This window comes from Diceros bicornis, chromosome 10 (genome assembly GCF_020826845.1).
Source record: "Diceros bicornis minor isolate mBicDic1 chromosome 10, mDicBic1.mat.cur, whole genome shotgun sequence".
Classification (NCBI taxonomy): Eukaryota; Metazoa; Chordata; class Mammalia; order Perissodactyla; family Rhinocerotidae; genus Diceros; species Diceros bicornis.
Window position 1 is genome coordinate 56,414,248 of NC_080749.1, and position 18,438 is coordinate 56,432,685.

General features: G+C 40.4%; 1 long non-coding RNA gene across 1 annotated transcript in view; it reads left to right on the plus strand.

Moving 5' to 3' along the window:
• Positions 1-17,692, plus strand: part of LOC131410847 (uncharacterized) — a 55,957-nt gene extending 38,265 nt beyond the window's left edge. Inside the window, exon 3 of the long non-coding RNA XR_009221423.1 lies at positions 16,999-17,692. This is a non-coding gene — a long non-coding RNA (uncharacterized LOC131410847). The remainder of the gene's footprint in view (positions 1-16,998) is intronic.
• The last annotated feature ends 746 nt before the right edge of the window (positions 17,693-18,438 follow it).

Sequence of the window (18,438 nt, forward strand, 5' to 3'; positions counted from 1 at the left end):
CCTGTCTTGATTTCATTGTGACACTCAGGAACCGGTGAGGGGCTGGAGATGCATTCTTCAAGGTGCTCAGGAGGACCCCCTCAAGCCAGTCCCACAGCACTCACCCCACAGTAGCTGCAAAGTTTGCACAGAGCTGTGGAAGCTCTGAGAGAGCATGGGAGAGAGAGAGTGCACGAGGAAGGGTCTGGAACTTGCACTGTGGGCTGCCAGGGCTACAGATATCTGAAATCCTAATAATCATAGGACTAATAAGTAAAATGAACTGACTACCCAATAAACATGGGCAAGGTGCTACATGCAGGCTTTTCCTGCATTATCTCATTTGAGCTTCCCAACTACCTCGTGAGGCAGACACAACCATTTCAGAATCAAGGAAACTGAGGCACAGAGAGACAGTCACTTGTCCAAGGTTTCCTAGCTAGTAACTGTCAGAGTTTGAACCATTGCTTTGTACGGCCTCTTGTATTCTTTTATTCTACACTCCCTTTTTATTCTAGCTCAGGGCTTCTCAAATTTTAGTGTGCATCAGAATCACCTGGAGGCCCTGTTAAGACAGATTTCTGGGCCCATCCCCAGAGATTCTGATCTCGTGGGCCCAGAGTGGGGGCCCACGGATCTGCAGGTCTTACATATTCCCAGGTGAGGCTGACGCTCTGGTCTGGGGACCACGCTCAAAGAAGCAAGATCGAGGGCAAACTTACACCTGCCAGATCTTAACCATAGCAGCCCAGGAGGCAGACAATCAAATCAAGAAGGTTAAGAATTACCAAGAAAACCAAAGAAGTTTGTATTGATGTTAACCTTCAGCTCGATAGAGCAGAAACTATCTACAACCTTCTCTTTACTAGAGTGATCACTACCCACTTTTTCTCAAGAATTTTGTCAGCATCACCTATAATTCTTACCTGACCCAGTTAAAAAATAGAGAAACAGTTTAATACAGAGTTTGAATAACTCTGGAATCCCATTTTAGTTTCCTGTCTCCCTGTTTGGTTGGTTGGGGTGAATTCAGCATCCCTTTCACCCAAGGTCAGAATGGACCTGCATACAACAGGTGGGCTGGAGGTTATAACAGATACAGCATTCCTGGGAGTTCAGAGAACTGGATCTAGTCCTGGCTCTGCCACCTCCAGCTGTGTGACTCTGGACAAATCACTTCACCTTTCTGAGTTACACTGGATGGGCTTTAGGTTCTCCACTCGTTCTAGCTTCCTACTTTAAGTCTAAAGCTATCAATGGCCATTGGCTAATCTTGGTGGCGGGGACCTGGAGACTGACATGGCACAGGACCTACTGACAATGCACACTGAGCTGACTCCAGTGTCTCGCATCCAGCTCTGGGACCCCACCTGGGCCCCTCGCCTCTGGGACTTGAATCCCTGCTTTTTCCTCTGAATGCTGGCATGGCTTCCCCTCCAGGTCTCAGCACTCCAGCAGTCCTGTTCCTTAGAGGCTCCAGCTCCTGGCACCAGCTCCCCAGGTGCCAGAATCTTCTCTGGGAGGTCCCCAGACTGCTGGGAAAAGGGTAGAAGGAGTCATGTCAATAGTGAAACCCAAGCTAGAACCCAGGGCTCTGTCTCCTCCCAGGCTCTCCTTCCATTACTTTCTGTGATCTCTATGAAGGATTGCTAGGCCACGGCTTGCTTTAGTAGAACACGCAACGCTCCAGCAGTGAGACTAGCACTGCCAACACCTAGTTGGTTTTCCTTCCTCGAGGAAGCACATCATAGTTACGGTGACATTTTCACTAATCTTTCTGTAATTATGACCCCTGTTTTAATTAACTAGCCAACAGCCAAAATGGCTTTATCTATGAACTAGAGCTATTCCCAGAAATTTCAGCATGACTCTGCCCTTACCATCCACACCTGGAGAGCAATTTGGTGGGTAAACTACCCAATTACAAGGTTCTTTCAGTGCTTACAGAGCAAGGTATCTTTAGGTAACTACACTCACCTAATCCTCCTTCTCTCTACACAGAGGCCAGCAAGTTTCTTTCTACTCTGACTAGGAAAGCTGCATGAACAATGACTTAAATGGAACTCTTTTCTATTTTGATTTGAGGGAGAAGAGCCAGAAGAAAGAGATTATATGTGACATCTAAGAACAACACTAGGAGAGGGAGGAGAGTTACAGCAGAGTGTGGAGAGGTGGAAGGAGACTCAAGTCCCAGGAACAGGCCTGGAGAGCGGCACCCACTGTCCCTGCCATAGCCCGGAGCTCCTGGCACCTGCAGGGTCCACCTCTTTCTGGTTTACAGCCAAGTACACACCTGCCCACATCCAGCAGAATTCATAAAACCAAGGCAGAGAGCGAATCTGTGTCTGGGATTAGTGTTTACCAGCCTCCCCTCAGGCCGTGTGCAGTAACTCCTGTGGACAGCCCTCCAGTCCCCGGAATCTGGCGTGCCTCTTTGGAGTATTACTATTTCCTCTGCCATTGATGGTTTCCTTTAATCTCAACCCTTTAAGCTTTTCTACTTATAATCCTGCTGGTCATTTGCTGCTTTTTGTTTGTATTGAGTTCTGAAAATCTGGACTCACTCGACTTGCCTGGAGTTGAGTGCTTATTACAGAGACCCTTGAGAGACAAGACCCAAGTATCTGGCAGTTACCACCTCACGCCATCCACACCTACACTTCTACACGGCACACTCAGATTCTCACTGCTGGCCTCTCACACTCCGTTGCCACTTAAGTCTCTTCATGCCAGAGAGAGAAAGAAGAGACAGAGGGGAGAAAGAAAGAGAGAGAGATTGGTCAGAGATAAAGCCACTTATGCAGGAAACATTCCGTATCCTGCCCTCTTACCTCCCCCCACCCCATGGTGGCTTTATCTGAAAAAGATTTAAATTTCAAATGATAAAATATGCATTTAAAATTCCGTAGCCTTCAGCCAGTCCACCTCTGACCCCACCTTCTGCTGCATGTTGAGTAAACTTGAACAAGTAAATAGGAGTGATATTATTCTTTAACATTTCAGTTACGAGAAAAAGAAATATGCATTAATGGGAAGAAAAAAAGTCCACTGGTAGGAGCTCCCTTATTCACTTAGCGTAAAAAACAGTAAAGACACAATTACAACTCGGCATTTTAGCAACAGCGTAAACCAAACCAGGCAGTAAGTGGGCCATTCCCCTTCTGTTCCAATATGCCCCAATTAACACAAACTGAGGAAGGAATAAATTCAAGCAGGAACAGCTTATCAACATACAATTAGCACTCAATAATTTATCCCTGTAATGCCAGATCAAATAAAAACATTGTGTCATAAATCACTTACTCAAGTAAGCCACCAACCCTGTGCTGAAATGATCTTTTTGTTGATTTGCTCTCTATTCACCACCCTTCTGCCACAACAGGATTTTTGTCCTTTCTCAGACCCAAGACAGAGAGGCAGCTGCCGTGGCATTTGCCACTCTCCAGAGTTCAAGGTGATATTAACCATAAACAGAATTATAGCGAGGGCCAGCTCAGACCCCACAGAGCATGCCCCTACCTCCAGATAGGCCAGCCACCAAATAACTTCAATGGTAAATAGGTGCCTGACCCTTTAACATTTCTAAGGAAGGGAATTCCTCATCCATCCTTTCTAAAGTATTTTTAGATCTCTCAGTCTTTACAGGTAGAAGAGTTTTCATAAATCTTCCATCTATAGCTTCAATTTTAATTTAAATCAATTGATACTGTTTCTATGGAAATTAAAAACAGCCTGTCATCATCCTCTCTATAATAAGGTCTGTAAATCTAAAGGCAATCATTAAATTCCTCAACTGCTTCTCATTAAGTTCTTTCACCACCAAATCTTAGTCCTGTAAACCTTTTGTGCTGTGCGTCGTCTCTTGGTAGTCAGATGTGTTCTCCATCCTTCTCCTGCCAACTCTGTTTCCCAGACTTCCATGCAACTTATTTACCCAAAGAAAACCCTGGGGGAAGACTAGAAAGTGGGAGATGGGAGGAATCCAGGGTATTCCTCCACCTATCTGTCTGGGGAAGTACAGTCAAGCCTCATTATTCATGAATTCCATATTTGCAAACTTGCCTACTTACTAAAATTTATTTGTAACCCCAAAATCGATACTTGTGGCCCTTTCATGGTCATTCATGGTCATGCATAGAGCAGTGAAAAATTTGAATCATCTGACGCACCTGTTCCCAGCTGAGGTCAAACAAGGCAACGCTCTGTCTTCTTATTTCAGCTTTCATACTGTAAATGTGTCCTTTTCGTAGTGTATTTAGTGCCATGTTTTTCTCATTTTCGTGCTTCTTGTCAGTGATTTCACTGTTTAAAATGGCCCCCAAGCATACTGCGGAAGTGCGGTCTGGGTGTTCCTAAGTACAAGTAGGCTGTAATGTATCTTATGGAGAAAATGCATGTATTAGATAAGCTTCATTCAGGCATGCGTTATAGTGCTGGTGCCATGAGTTCAATGTTAATGACGCAACAATGTATATTAAGTAAGGTGACTTTGAACAGAAACACACATAAAACAAGGTTGTGTATTGATTGGTGGAGGAAATTGTTGTGACCAGAGGCTCACAGGAACCTAACCCTGTACTTCCCCAAGGAGCAATGGTTCAGTATTCACTAATTCAGTGTTCACGGTGACTTCATAGAATGCAACTACCACAGATCACAAGAACCCACTTATTCCCATGTCTCCTCTGGGACTCTAGCTTCCTACCAGACAGTCCATATCTCCTTGCTCCCAATTTCCACTGGGAAACCTCTGCCACGATTCTCACAAAATAGCCCCAGCATCTGGATTCTGGTAACACCACCTCCTTCCGGTGCTCTTCCCATCTTAGAAGTAATAGTAGCTTCTGCTGTTGCTAACCTCTGGGGTACTTTACTGTATGTTGTTTGGCTCTTCAGATCTTCCACCTCTTGTGTAACAAATACTCAGTATTAAATGTCCTCTGTTTAAAATATTAGAATGGTTCCTATTTCCTGGCTGAATCCTACTGATATACCTTCCCTTATTAATCCTATTTCCCAACTTTTTCACTTGTATTTGTGGCAGGCAGAATAATGGTCCCCCCAAAGATGTCTACATCTTAACCCCTAGAATTTTTTAATATGTTACCCTACATGGCAAAAGGGATTTTTCAGATGTGACTAAGGATTTTGAGATGAGAGTAGCCTGAATTATCCAGGTGGGACCAATGTAATCAAAAAGGTCTTTATAAGTGAAAGAGAAAAGCACATCAGAGGAGGAGATGTGAGGACAGGAGCAGAGATCAGACTGATGCAGACATGGGCCTAAGAAATGTAGACACACAGAAAGGGCAAGGAACCAATTCTCCCCTAGAGCCTCCAGAAGGAATGCAATCCTGCTGACAGCATGATTCTAGCCCAGTGAGACTCATTTTGGACTTCTGACCTCCAGAACTATAAGATAATAAATTTGTGGTTTTTAACACAGTTTTTAAGCCACCTAGTTTGTGGTAATTTGTTATAGCAGCAATTGGAGATACACTCTTTTTGAGGCTCCTAGCTCTTCATATCTTTCAAGATTAAGGGCACAAAGTGGGGCTCTGAAACATGTTTAAGTTCTGATGTGGTCTCCATACCTGGAAATATCTGAGGAATTCATAGTAGGCAGCAATCCTTGACAACTGAAGGCCTTCAATTTCCTGAAACCAGGGCGCTAAGATCTTCTATTAGGCCTCTCCACGTTTTTTTCCTCCTTTCATTATAAAAAATTTCTAACATACACAAAAGCAGAGAGAGTAATGTCATAAACCCCCATGTACTCATCATCCAGCTTCAACAATTATCAACTCATGGCCAATTTTGATTCAAATGTATCCCCATAACTCCCCCTTCCCTGGATCATTCTGAAGCAAATTTTAGGGATCATTTCTCCAAAAATACTTCAATACGTATCTATAAAAAATAAAGACTCTTAAAATATGACCACAGAATTATTACTGAACCAAAAGAAAATTAATAATCTCTGATACAATTAATTATGCAGTCAGTGTTGATATTTCCCCAATTGTCTCATGATTTTGTCTGCATCAGGATCCAAATAAGACTCTACATTGCAATTATTTGATATTTCTTAAGTCTATTTTATTCTATAGGCTTCCCTCCACAACTTCTTCTTTGTTCCTTCAATTTATGTGTGTCAAAATCCACATTATATATTATGTGTCAAAACCCACAGTTTGGATTTTGCTGACTTCATTCCATGGCGTAGTTTAACATTTTCCTCTGTTCTCTGAATTTGGTAGTTAGTTCTAGCAGATTTATTAGCTTTAGATTCAATTTTTTTTTATTAGCTTTAGATTCAATTTTTTTTAACCAAGAGTATGTTAAAGATGGTATTGTGTATTTCAACTTACTATCTGGTTCACTCTCTTTTTGTAATGTTAGCAGTCATTAATAATCACTGCCTAGATCCATTAATTTATTAGGGAACAAAAAAGTGATATTCTAATTTTATCCTTCCTTCTTTTATTACCTGGAATCCTTTTATAAAGAGGAATTTCCTCTAATCAATTATTTGGTTACTCTGAGATACAGCTCATATAAGAAAGGCAGAATAAAAGAATTATTCATCTACTATACGAGTTGGCTCCCTGGCATCTTCCAAAGGTGGTGAATGATGTCTCCTGTTTTAAATTACTATTATAATCTCATTTATTTAAGTATATTTTATGTGTTTCAACCCATTACAGTTATTACTCTTACTGATATACAATTTGACCCATAGTTAACCAATGAAAACTTCTTCAAGTTGGCACCTGAGTTTTTTTGACACAAGATGGGTCTTTGAGAGCTTTCTTATTTTGTGACATAGGATCATCTTGTACATTTTTCTACCCCAGACCTAGAATCAACCATTTCTTCAAGAATCCCTGGTTCTTTAAAGTGGGAAATTATATTAAGAGATGACAGTCTGTTCACGAAAGGTGCTCATTGCTGATGGATTGGTCATTGCTTCTAGGCCTTTTGGGAGGAAAAAGCTAGGAAATATATTTTTAAAGGTAAGATACTTCATGAGTTTAAAATGTTAATTCCAATCGCAATTCCAGGCTACAGAGTTTTTAACTTAACCTCATGGATCTTACATCTGTAACTCCTTTTTTCCACTCTGAAAAAGTTGATACACAGTGATGCCAACATAATTATTCATTTGCTTTATCACATAATGCTCTAGAAGAATCTCAGAAAACAATGCCAACACTTCTACCTACAATATTATTAGTGAAAATAGTTTATGGTGCTTTTTTCCTTTTGTTGGTTGGTTGGTTAGCTTGCTTGTTTGTTTTATTGCAATCCTTTTTGTTCTGAAGATATAATCCACTCGGGCCAGTTAGATACATTACACATGCCTACTTACCATTACTCTACCTTATATAAACTATCTTTAATTTCTTTTCATGTTACAATAAATAAATTCAGCCAACAGATCAAATTGTGTTTTATCTGTGAAGACAATGTTATTGGCTCTTATAAATTCCACCGTACCTACTTTCAAGTTGGTGTCCAAGCCAGGAAATAGAAACCACTCTATTTCAAATGGGTGTGGAGGTGGAGATTTAATACAGAGAATATAAAAATATTGGAAGGGCTGGAAGTACAAATAAGAAAAGGTAAAGGGTTATCCAAAAATATGTAACTGCAAGAAAATGCTAAGACTAGAGAAGGGAAAGGGAAAAGTTGTGTTGCTCAGAGCCCGTGAACTCACGTAGGCCACTGAATGCTGCTACTGAGCAGAGAACCACAGGCCTACATTCTCACCGACGTTGCTGCCTAAGGCAGAATGACTTCTGCTTTCCTGCCATCTTCTCGTCTCACCTGAGTGCCTCTATTTGGTAGAACCCAATAGAACCCAGCTTGTAAAGGGGTGTGAGTAATGTAGTGAGCAGGTTTCCAGTCCCCAAAATACGAGAAAATAGAAAGTCTGGGAGGAGCTGTGTACCAACTGACAGTATGCAGCTAAGCTACTCAGTGTCCAACTCTTAGATATGTTTTTAAGCAGAAGCAATAGACTTGCCCTCTCCTCTGGTCCCTCTCAAGATAAATGGTTCAGGACCAAGATTAAGGGCATAATCTGGGGTAAAAGCACAGAGAAAAGACAACCTACATGCAAGAATTTAAAACCATGGCATTGGCATTATTAGTATATAACTATAGTCATCCACGCTTCTGTTCTCCATTCTCCAGCCCCTCAATATAAAGAAAGAAAAAGGTTATATGTTTGTGATCAGATATCTAGGCTCAGAGAAACTAAGTAACTTGCTTTTAAATTTATTCCTTTCAGTTCTCTGATTAGGAATAATTTACCAATTAAATAGGACAGCAATCAAAGTAAAAAGAGACATACACTGAAATCTGTTAGCATAAACTGTTATAGTCATTCTTCTCCAGATGACATATTGGTGCTATATATAGTTTAGATATGAGTAATGAGAATGTGATTGCAAGCCAACATTTAGGGGAAAGCTAGGCCTATCACAACCACAATTCTGAGGGAATGTCTTGGTGATGGATTTAGTCTTATGCTTTCTCAATTTATTTTTCTCTGGGATGCTTTTCTATTTAGGGTATTAAATAACTTACATTTGATGGACAGAGAAGGACACTTATTAATTATGATATCTTGGGCAAGTTATTTAACCTTTCCCAGATTCCTTATCTACTAAATGGCAATAATAATAGAACCTACCTCATGCAGTTATCTATGAGGATTAAATAAAACAATACACATAAAGAACTCAGAACAGTGCCTGACATATAGTAAGCAATCAATAAAGTGAACTGTTTTTATTCTTTCTAGAGAAATAGCTAAGAAATAAAAGGTCATTTCAATTGTCAGCTAAAAGTAATCTTATTTGATAGCTGATACTAGATCCAGGAGAATTTAATGATGCCAGTAAAGGAGTCATTAAAAGTAGGAAGAAAATCTTATATAAAGAGAGGGTTAGGTATCCATGGCAAATGTAGAGGTCTTTATGCTCTGGAGTCCAAGAACTTCTACTCCTCCAAGACCAATGGGGATGATAATCGTAAATTTAAGCAACTTTAAATGGAAAAAAATAACCTAAGGAATACTTAATGGGAGGATCATTCTGAAAAAAGTAAGAGTTGTGGGAACCTTGCCCTCGTAATTTTGATATTTCACATGAACAGGTCATCTGCTTAGAGATGGAAAATGGGAGAACTTCGAAAAAGAAGGAGACATGTGAACATGCCCAGCATAGATCGAAGGAGAGAGAGCCAAGAGGAGAGAGAGGAAAAGAGGAGAGAGAGAGAGAAACAGAAACAGATGCTTGGAAAAATAGAGACGAGCTTCCTCTTACTGAGTTGGAGAAACTCTTGTTCTCCTCCTTCAGCGTCAGAATGTCCTGCTTTGTTGTCCGATGTGGTTGAAGCTGAAGGTCTGGCTCCACGGAAAGAATTGTGCAAATCTTCACATTCCCTAGAGAGAAATGTAAATTCACAGTGGACTATTTGGCTAAAGGTGATAGCTACAAAATAATACTCTGTGATGAGAACCATAGTGTTTCCTTATGATTCCAAATAGTTATGAGTTGGAGACCTATGTTGAAATGGTAGTCCTTCCACTGTAATTGCAAACTGATATACATATATATACAATATACATATGCATACACATAGACATACATACATATGTGTAAACACACACATGCACATATATATTTATATATTTATATTAACACACACAGAATTATCATGAACATAACTACTCCAAAGCAGACTAATACATATAAATTGCATCACAGTAACTGAAATCAGCAATTGCCATCAATAACATGATTTTCGAAAATGAAGAATTCTTTGTAAATTTCCAAACAAAAAGGATGATGTCCTCTTAATTAAATGGTAGTTTCATTCCTGGAAATTTCAGTGATCATTAAAACTGAGCAAAACTACTTTGTGCTTCTCTACTAAATGGAATTAGGTTTGAAGTTCAAAAAATTATAAATAGATCTTGTGAGACATTCAAAATTCATGTGGATCATGGCACAAATCTTCAATATCTAGCATCCCTGGCCCCTGCTCATAAATGGCAGTAGTGTCCCCCAATCAATGTGTCAACCAAAATTGCCCCCACACATCTCCAAAATGCCCCCCTTCTCCCCACCTGGAGGCAGTACAACCACTGTTAAGCACTGCTATATAGTATCCACGTTCTTGAAGGAGAGTTGGTAATAACCCAAGTGAATAAAACACTATTTTCAGAAAATATCTGCATTGCACAAAACATAAGCATTTGCATTTACTAGGGTCATCAATTCAACTCCTCACAGGGAAACAAGTATTATAGACTCAGTCAAAGAGACAGTAAGTGACTCTAGAATATCCACACCTGGAGAGACATACACGTACCTGCCCCTTGGCCATATCTGACTTCTTATATCAAGGCTATCCCAGAAAGCATGCCACAAATACACAGCTGGCGTCTACCCTACTCACAACGGACCTAGATATCTCTGTTCACCTGCAAGTCCCACAGACAATGCACTGACAACAATGCCTGCTTTCCTGTAGGAAATGCTGCCTTGGAGTGCTACAAACAGAGCAGTCCCTATAATTCATTGAGAATTCCACTCACCTCTGTGTGTGGGGTACCTGGTAGAAAAGCAGCCACATCTGAGGGCCCACTGGGTTGAACATGAGGGAAGAGAAATATGGGAGAAAAAGGCAGTGCAGTCTAATGATGTACTTATTAGCCACAGTGACTTCACCCAAGTTTCATAGGCCGGTAGCCTAGAACCACTGGACAAGGATATATCTGTCCCAGGAGATAGGGAATCTGGGTTCTCATACCCCATAATATCATCAGTAAGTAATTTAAGTGCGATCAGAGCTAAGTAATTTAAATTTTATGAACCCCCTGTTTTTAATGGATAAAAATTCTCCATACCTTTCAGAAAGTTAGTAGAGTAAGTGGGCCCCTTGTGGCTCTTAGACCCATGATTCTATGACAATAGAGAATTAGCTTCTCTGAGAAGTCAGAACAGGAGGTGCTAGAGATATTTTAATATTATTAACCCTAGGGAGGATCATGAATAGGTTTCAAGAATCAGCAAACCCTCATCCCTTGGAAATTTTGGATATATTTATATACTTCTAGAGCACTGGTTCTCAAACCAGGGTCAATTTTGCCCCTCCCCCAGGAGACATTTGGCAATGTCTGGACACAGTAGTGGTGTCACAGCTTGGGGGCGGGGGGTACTGGCCTCTAGTAGGCAGAAGCCAGCAATGCTGCTAAACATCCTACAATGCACGGAAAAGAATTACCCACCCCAAAGCATCACTAGTTCAAGGTTGAGAAACCCTGTTCTAGAGTGAAGTTCCATAGCAAGCCTTCAGCACATTCTCAATGAGTCCACGACCTAAATAGGTTTAGGAAACACAGCTCTAGACTTTGGCAAAAGGTGACAGGGAATTCTGCTTGGCACCCTCACTTCATGCCTGGCTCTTCCCCCTGTATCCAGGGAAAGGCCCCTCAGTTTCCTCTCCACACATCCCTCTAGCTCTACCACTGCAGTCAGTTATCTTGCAGAAAGGAGACTCCCTGTCCAAATGCCAACTCACCTTTGAACAAATCGTTTCTCTAATGACCTGCTCTTGAATCCACTGGGCCAACTAATGGCCCTTGGCATTTCCCCCCTTGACACCCTCACAACCGCAACGTATCACCACACACATAGCAAGCTGCCAAATCCTTCTGAAGCCCAGCTGGCTACTCTGTGACTCACTCTAGGTCAATGACAATTTCCCTGTTGCCAATAATCAACTGTATTTTGCCCTGCCTGCTGTAGACTGTTCCTCCATCTCTATCCCCCTCTTCCACTCTATACAGAGACAAATCAGGCTTTCTAAAAGGAAGGACAAAGCAACAAAGCATCCTTTCTCACTGAGCGAAAGGGAGCTCTGCCCTAAGGAAGCAGTTGAATTGGGACACGTTAGGGTTTGCATGTTAGCCCTGCAGCAGGTTGGTTCTCTGAGCTAACAGAGGTCATAGTCCCCTCTGTGAGATGCACTCAGGTCTCTGCACGGAAGGGAGCCCTCTATGTGGTTTGAAACACCCCCACAAAGTATAAATATACACATTAAGCTACTGCAGTAAAACACAGCCCAACGTTACCCAACCTCCACTGTTGTGTGCTGTTAAATATTTAATTAAGAATCATATGAAGCAAACTGTTATATACACAATAAAGAGAGAAGAAAGAAAAATAAAATGCAGGTGTAGAACAGAGTCCAGCCTGATAATAAGTACAATTTTCATTTGCTTTTACCCAGCGGCATTTGTAGAAAAGACTGTTTGGCCAAATATTTATCTTTTTCTTCATTTTCTTGAAGCATGTCTTTTCCAGAAAGAAAAGACATTTAACAAGTATTAAAAACATGTGTTTAAACCATTCAGAAAGTTTAATTTTCTTTAAAAATGGTTTCCGGAGCTGAGGTCTTCTCCAAGTTTCTGGAGCTGAATTTTCACCTGATCGTATGTCAAGTCTGACCTGAGTGACCTGATGTGGGCCTCTGTCAATCATGTGGGATTTTCCTCAGACCCCCCACGTGAGAAGATCCGCCATCCACTGGTATCCGCTGTAAGAGAAAAGCAAAAGCAAGCCGAGATCTGACACGGCTGTCTGAATGAAAGGTTTTGTTTTCTAAGAGCTCATTTCATATCATTGTGAAGGTTATAAAGCAAACTTCTGGAAGAAGGCCAGGGAGTTTTGAATACTATAGTCCTGAGCGGCTCAGGCCCATAAACATAACCAAAGTCTATATCAAGTTTATACTCTGGCAGTAGCAACAAACAACACAAATGTAGTAAAAAAAAAGCTGGACACCCCTCAGAGGAGAAGTTAATGAAACATGAATGAAAGTAAACAACTACCGCACACACCGTAAAGCAGTTCCATGCGGGGCCCTGTCCTCTCATGGGAAATCGGCCTGAATGAAAGGGAGGTGCCAGCTTCCAGCAGCCCGGTTCCTCCTTGGATTTTATAGGACCTACCAAATTCACAAAGGCAGAACTAGAGCGCCGTGGTTGAGATCGCTTCTTGTAGTTTCGACCTGCTAGAATCCCATTTCTGGAACTGATAAACCAAGCCAAACCTGACCTTGAAGCTGGCAACCTCTGAGGGTGAAGTGGTTAAGGATAAATTGTTCTTAAACAATTTCTGCAGGGTATAATACTTGAAAAAAAAAAAAAGGAAAATGGAATGGCACTCTTCCCATGGTGTCTTCCAGCTTCTTTATTCAGAAGAAAAAAAAAAGACAGTGGACTTGGTGCTAACTAAAGCATCCTTGTTTCCTTTAAAGGGATGGATTTTTGAGCACAGGATGAGGCAGCTGTGAACTCTTCCAGTGACCCCATGTCTCTTAGGAGGGTTGTCCTCGTGATCCACACCATGAGAGAAAACTGGAGTTTCCTTGTACCATCCCTGCTTTGTGGGGCATCCTGAGCAGCAAGGCTCTCTTCTTTTGAGGACAAGAAGACCTCCTTCCACTGCAACAACATCAAGATCCTCCCAACTTCCCTCTGAAATTTCTCTTCCAGAAAAATCAAGAAGTCTTGTGGAAGGAAAGGAGTTTTTCTGAATATAATATGGCTGGATTTAGAGATTCTTCTTGTTAAACAGATCTGCAGAATGTATTCATGAGAGATTCCTCCAAAGATGGAGAAATTCAAGACTTTAATCATGATTTTGGACACATTTTCACAGATACTGCTAAGCTAGAAGCACAGCAATTATATTTTTTGCTACTGTTAAAGTTGGGCAAAAATTTGATTGGCTGAAACTTATTTTACCACTACCAAGATATGTTTACTTTGCTCTCTGTTAACAACGACCTGGATAGATTCAGATTTAACATAAGAATATACAGGTTACAGGTATCACTGCACATTATGAAAACGGCTTTAGTGCCCAGGAGGAAAAAAGAAATCCAGGTAGAAATAAATGAGGGGATTAATTTAGCTGCAGAATATTTGGAGTTTCAACCTTTAGCTAGCTCAGCAGTTCTACCTCCAGCAATTATACCAATGCCAGGCTTTCATCATTTTGCATTTTTGCATCTGAAATGTGTGAAAGCAGCTCAGTTCCAAATGACATACAGTTTTACACTCAAAGGCTCATTTGCTCCCATGGACCCAAACTAAACCAGCAATGGTCCTCAGCTGCAGGAAGAAATAAACAAAGCAGATCCTTAAAGGCATATATCTGGTGAATTTATTTTTTAAAAATCAGGACATGGATTTCATACACAATTCAAAAGCACTTTAGTACTGTGTATTCATATGAAGTGAAACCATCAGAAATCAAGCCACCAGTAGTCAGAGGATACCAGATTTTTTTTTTTAAGGAGGAAACAAGGAAATATCATAAAGACTAAAGAGGTTTAAGAACCATGAAAGTCAATCCTTGTGGAGGAAAAAAAGAGGAACATGTAAGTGGTGCAAAAAATATAAGATAAGTATCACTTGAGTAGTAAAAAAGATGTATTTTAAGTTCAGCAAAGATCAGATTGTACTCTTCAAGCACTGGGAGAAGGAAAGAATGACTAAGAACAAACAAAACCTCAGGATTGCTCAACGAGAGTCACAAAGAATGATAGAACAAAGAAACATGCCAGATTTTTCTTTAAAATAGCCAAGGAGCTAGAAGAGTTTCTATGTGGTTATGTACCAAGAAATGTTGGGTTTTCTTATCTAGAAAGTCAAAGACTGGATGGGGATGGGGGTGAGGAGAAGAAACAAAACCAAACATCAAAAAGCAAAATACATGGGTAGCATAAACATCGATTTAGCAAATTCTAGCAATTCTTGGAACTTTATGGAGGAATACAAAAATAAAGAAACTCATTTTTCTAAGAATAATAGTGTGCTCATATATTATATATGATGTATGTATACATATATATTCTCTAAGTCAACTTCTAAAATTTAAGTTGTTAAATGAGAGTTTATTGAAGAAAACCAAAATTGTTCTAAATACACTTCCACTGGTTGTAGTTAGCCTCCAAAATGCTGCTTAGGTGCTATGATTAGATCTATGGGGCAAATCTAATATTCATAACCAAATGTGTGAGCTTATAAAAATGAATGAAAGAATGAATAGCACCTCATCGATCAATATTGGTCATTCACTCCCCAAAAATATATTAAAGCTCACTTTCCATCAAGCTACAAAACAAGACACTACCTTGAGAAAAATAGAATACTGAGTCTTTGAACTTGACATAGTTTGCATTCTTTGCATAAAAAAGAAAATAGAGGGCATTATATTAAAGCTTTACCATACCATATTCTTCTGGGGAGACCAACAGACATGGGAACAAGATGCCTTTAAAAAACACGAAAATTATTCTATCAACAGAAAAATGGTCTTGTCTCCTGCCCTTACACCTGCTATACTAATTCATAGTCATTTGCTCAAACTTTCTTGCCTTTGCCTACCATCAAGCAAGAAGCTATTGCTGAATCTGGTCTTTGGTCCATACCACCAATCCAGAACCAAATGGAAGAGGAGAAGAGCTAGAGATTAGCAGATGAGGGGCCATCTGGAATAGATTTCTGAGTATAGTTCCAAGCCACAGAACTGAGAACCAATCACCAGAGTAGTCTTGGAGCTAAGACACAGCAATCATCTGACAAATGTAGATGGAATCCAGAGAAAAAAAAAATGAAGGTGGTGAAATTCACCAGGAAACGATGCAGCATATTGATGCATCCCCTCTAGCAGTTTGCTTCAACAGCACTGTGTAGAAAAGAGAAATGGGTCTTTCCTGTTAGACAACTGCCCTAAAAACGGAATTGATGCAGAAAGAAACTTTGAGAAAGGGCAGAGGGAGAAGGCATCCTGAGAGTGGGCATATGATCTTCTCCTGGACTGTGCTTCTGCTAGTGCCTTATCTTCCTCAAATGCCGAGATTTGAGAGGCAATAGGAATGTCAATAATGATCAAAAACACGACCAGGTCAGGAAGCCACACTGGAAAGAAGCAAGGTGCCCATGACGAGGGAGCTGGGGGTGTAGGACAGAGGGGAGACATGCACTGAAGGCTTGGTGCCAAGCACGAGCAAAGCTTCATTCTAGGCCTTTTCAACAGGCTATGGAGAAGCTTTAAAACACCGATGGTCAAGGTAATCTCTCAAGCCCTGTTTTGGGATTCCTCTAATTGCCGTCTAAAAGTGAAAAGTAGGAAGTGTCTTCTTTTCCTCGTGGAGTCCATGAATTTATGAAATCTCTTCTCTCTCGTGGCTTGCCTATCTTCCTTCATAGACTATTCAAGTCCAACTTCTTTACTTGCAGGGTACATTTCCTTCCTTTACTGCTCCTCAGATCTTTTTAGGATACATACATTTTTTTATCCCTCCCTATCCCACCATCCCTTCAACACATCCACTACTAAGTGTTCATGTAATCTAAGCCATTGTCATTGGGCTGGCCAGTCTGACATTAAAATGAGACCCAAGTAATTCAGTCTTGATCCCTGTAGAAAACCATGGGGCTTAAAATGGAATGATGATGTGGGTTACATGAGTATATCCATTTGTCAAAATTATAGAGTTCAGACTTTTTGATGTATGTAAATTTTATCTCAAAACACTGAGTAGGGGATAGGGAATGAGTGAACTAGATAGGAAGCAAGAAGGCAGAATAATGATAATGACTGAAGTTGAGTGATTGGTACCTGGGTGTTCATTTTACTATTCTGTTTACTTTGTGAATGTTTGAAGCTTTACATAATAAAAAGATGAAATGGTGGTTCTTCCCTATGTGCTATGCCACAGCCATGTATACATATATATAGACACACATGCGCATATTCCAGAGGAGTGGAGGCATTAGCTTTTGGGCCATCTGGTCCTGATTTTATCACATATGGTTCACTATTCACCCAACAAGGAACAGAGGCTTTGACTGTCAGCTTATCCCACACTTTGCATTGACTTGAGCATTTGGGTATGAAGTCATCTTTACTTTTTTCTCGTCTCCAGAATGGATGCTGGACAACTGGAACACATCTCCTCTGCACTGAGCTTTTCAATAGCTCCGCTTTATATAATCCTCTCGATCCCTTGCCACCATTCGTCTGCACTCCATCACTCAGGATGAAAATGGAGTCTGCAACGTGATATCTCAGGAAACAGCCAGGTCTGTGACTAAATACTTTCCCCTAAAATTCACTTTAACTGACGGTACTATTAGGGATACTGTTCTTCTCATTCTCATCTGGTAGTTTATTTCCTTTTCTCTGGTACGTTCTTAAGTTACCAAAATACTGTATAATATATGGTTTCTCACCAACTCTCTAGCAGGTTTATTTCACAACCTCGACATGGGTTACTTCCCATCCTGTTTCATTCTTCTCACTTTTAGTGCCTCTTCCTTAATATAATCTCTTAAATTCTCTGGAATAATTTCCATACAAAATGTATTTATTCCATTTCCATGGACAGATATTTATTCCATTAAATAGGAACGGCCACATCCCAAATAGCTTTTAAAATGGTCTGTTTATAAACCCCTCAATAGACATTTTAGTGTAAGATAAAAATATTTAATGATTTGGACTAATGATGGATAGCCTAGTCTGAATTATGGACTATTTAAAAAGAACTACCCTATAAAATAAAAAATATTACACCCAATAAAAGACAGAAGCTTACAAATTATTGAAAGTAAGGATGCTTACAGACTTATTCTAATGAATAGATAATAATGTCTTTTAATTAGCATACTGATAACTTTTTGAGCAAATTTTTGCTTCTGAAATACTGGGAACAGCATACCTTCCTAATGAGGTTGATATGTAAGCCCACTTCCATTATTTCTTTGTTTCATGGAGACTTTCTTTTTTTAATGTAAAATACACCAGGAAGTCCTCTGCCTCCATTTTAATAAATTTTGAGTTCCTGGAGTCCAAATTTATGAAGTTCAACTACCATACAATGAAGGGCTGTTTTTGAGCAACTGTAATCTGACTTAGACTTTTTGACACGGTCTATAGCTCTTCCTACTCTGTTTTTTCTCACAAGAGGGATGGCAATATGCACAAAATAATATAATAAAATGATAGGAAATGGCTGATAAACAGCAGGGATTTGAGGCCTGACATCTTAGAAGCGCTTAGGATTGACCCCCACTGGTCAGGTGGGTTTGCCTGTCAGCTGCCCCTTGCTCCTCACTCTTCCAGGCCCTTATCTCAGGTGCTTGGAGCCAGTCGCCTTCCACTTTCTTTCTCCGCGTGACTCCCTGTGAGCCTAAATCTTTCATACTGGGTAATTCCCGGCCCAGCCCTCTTATTTCCTGCACTTTCTTTTCAGCCAGAAGTGTTTCAGCCTTTGTCTCAAGCTGTACGTTGCGGCTTTCTGCCAAAGCATCTCAAAGCACTTTTATCACTGGGACCCAGGATGCGTCGTAGTCCTTGGCCCCAG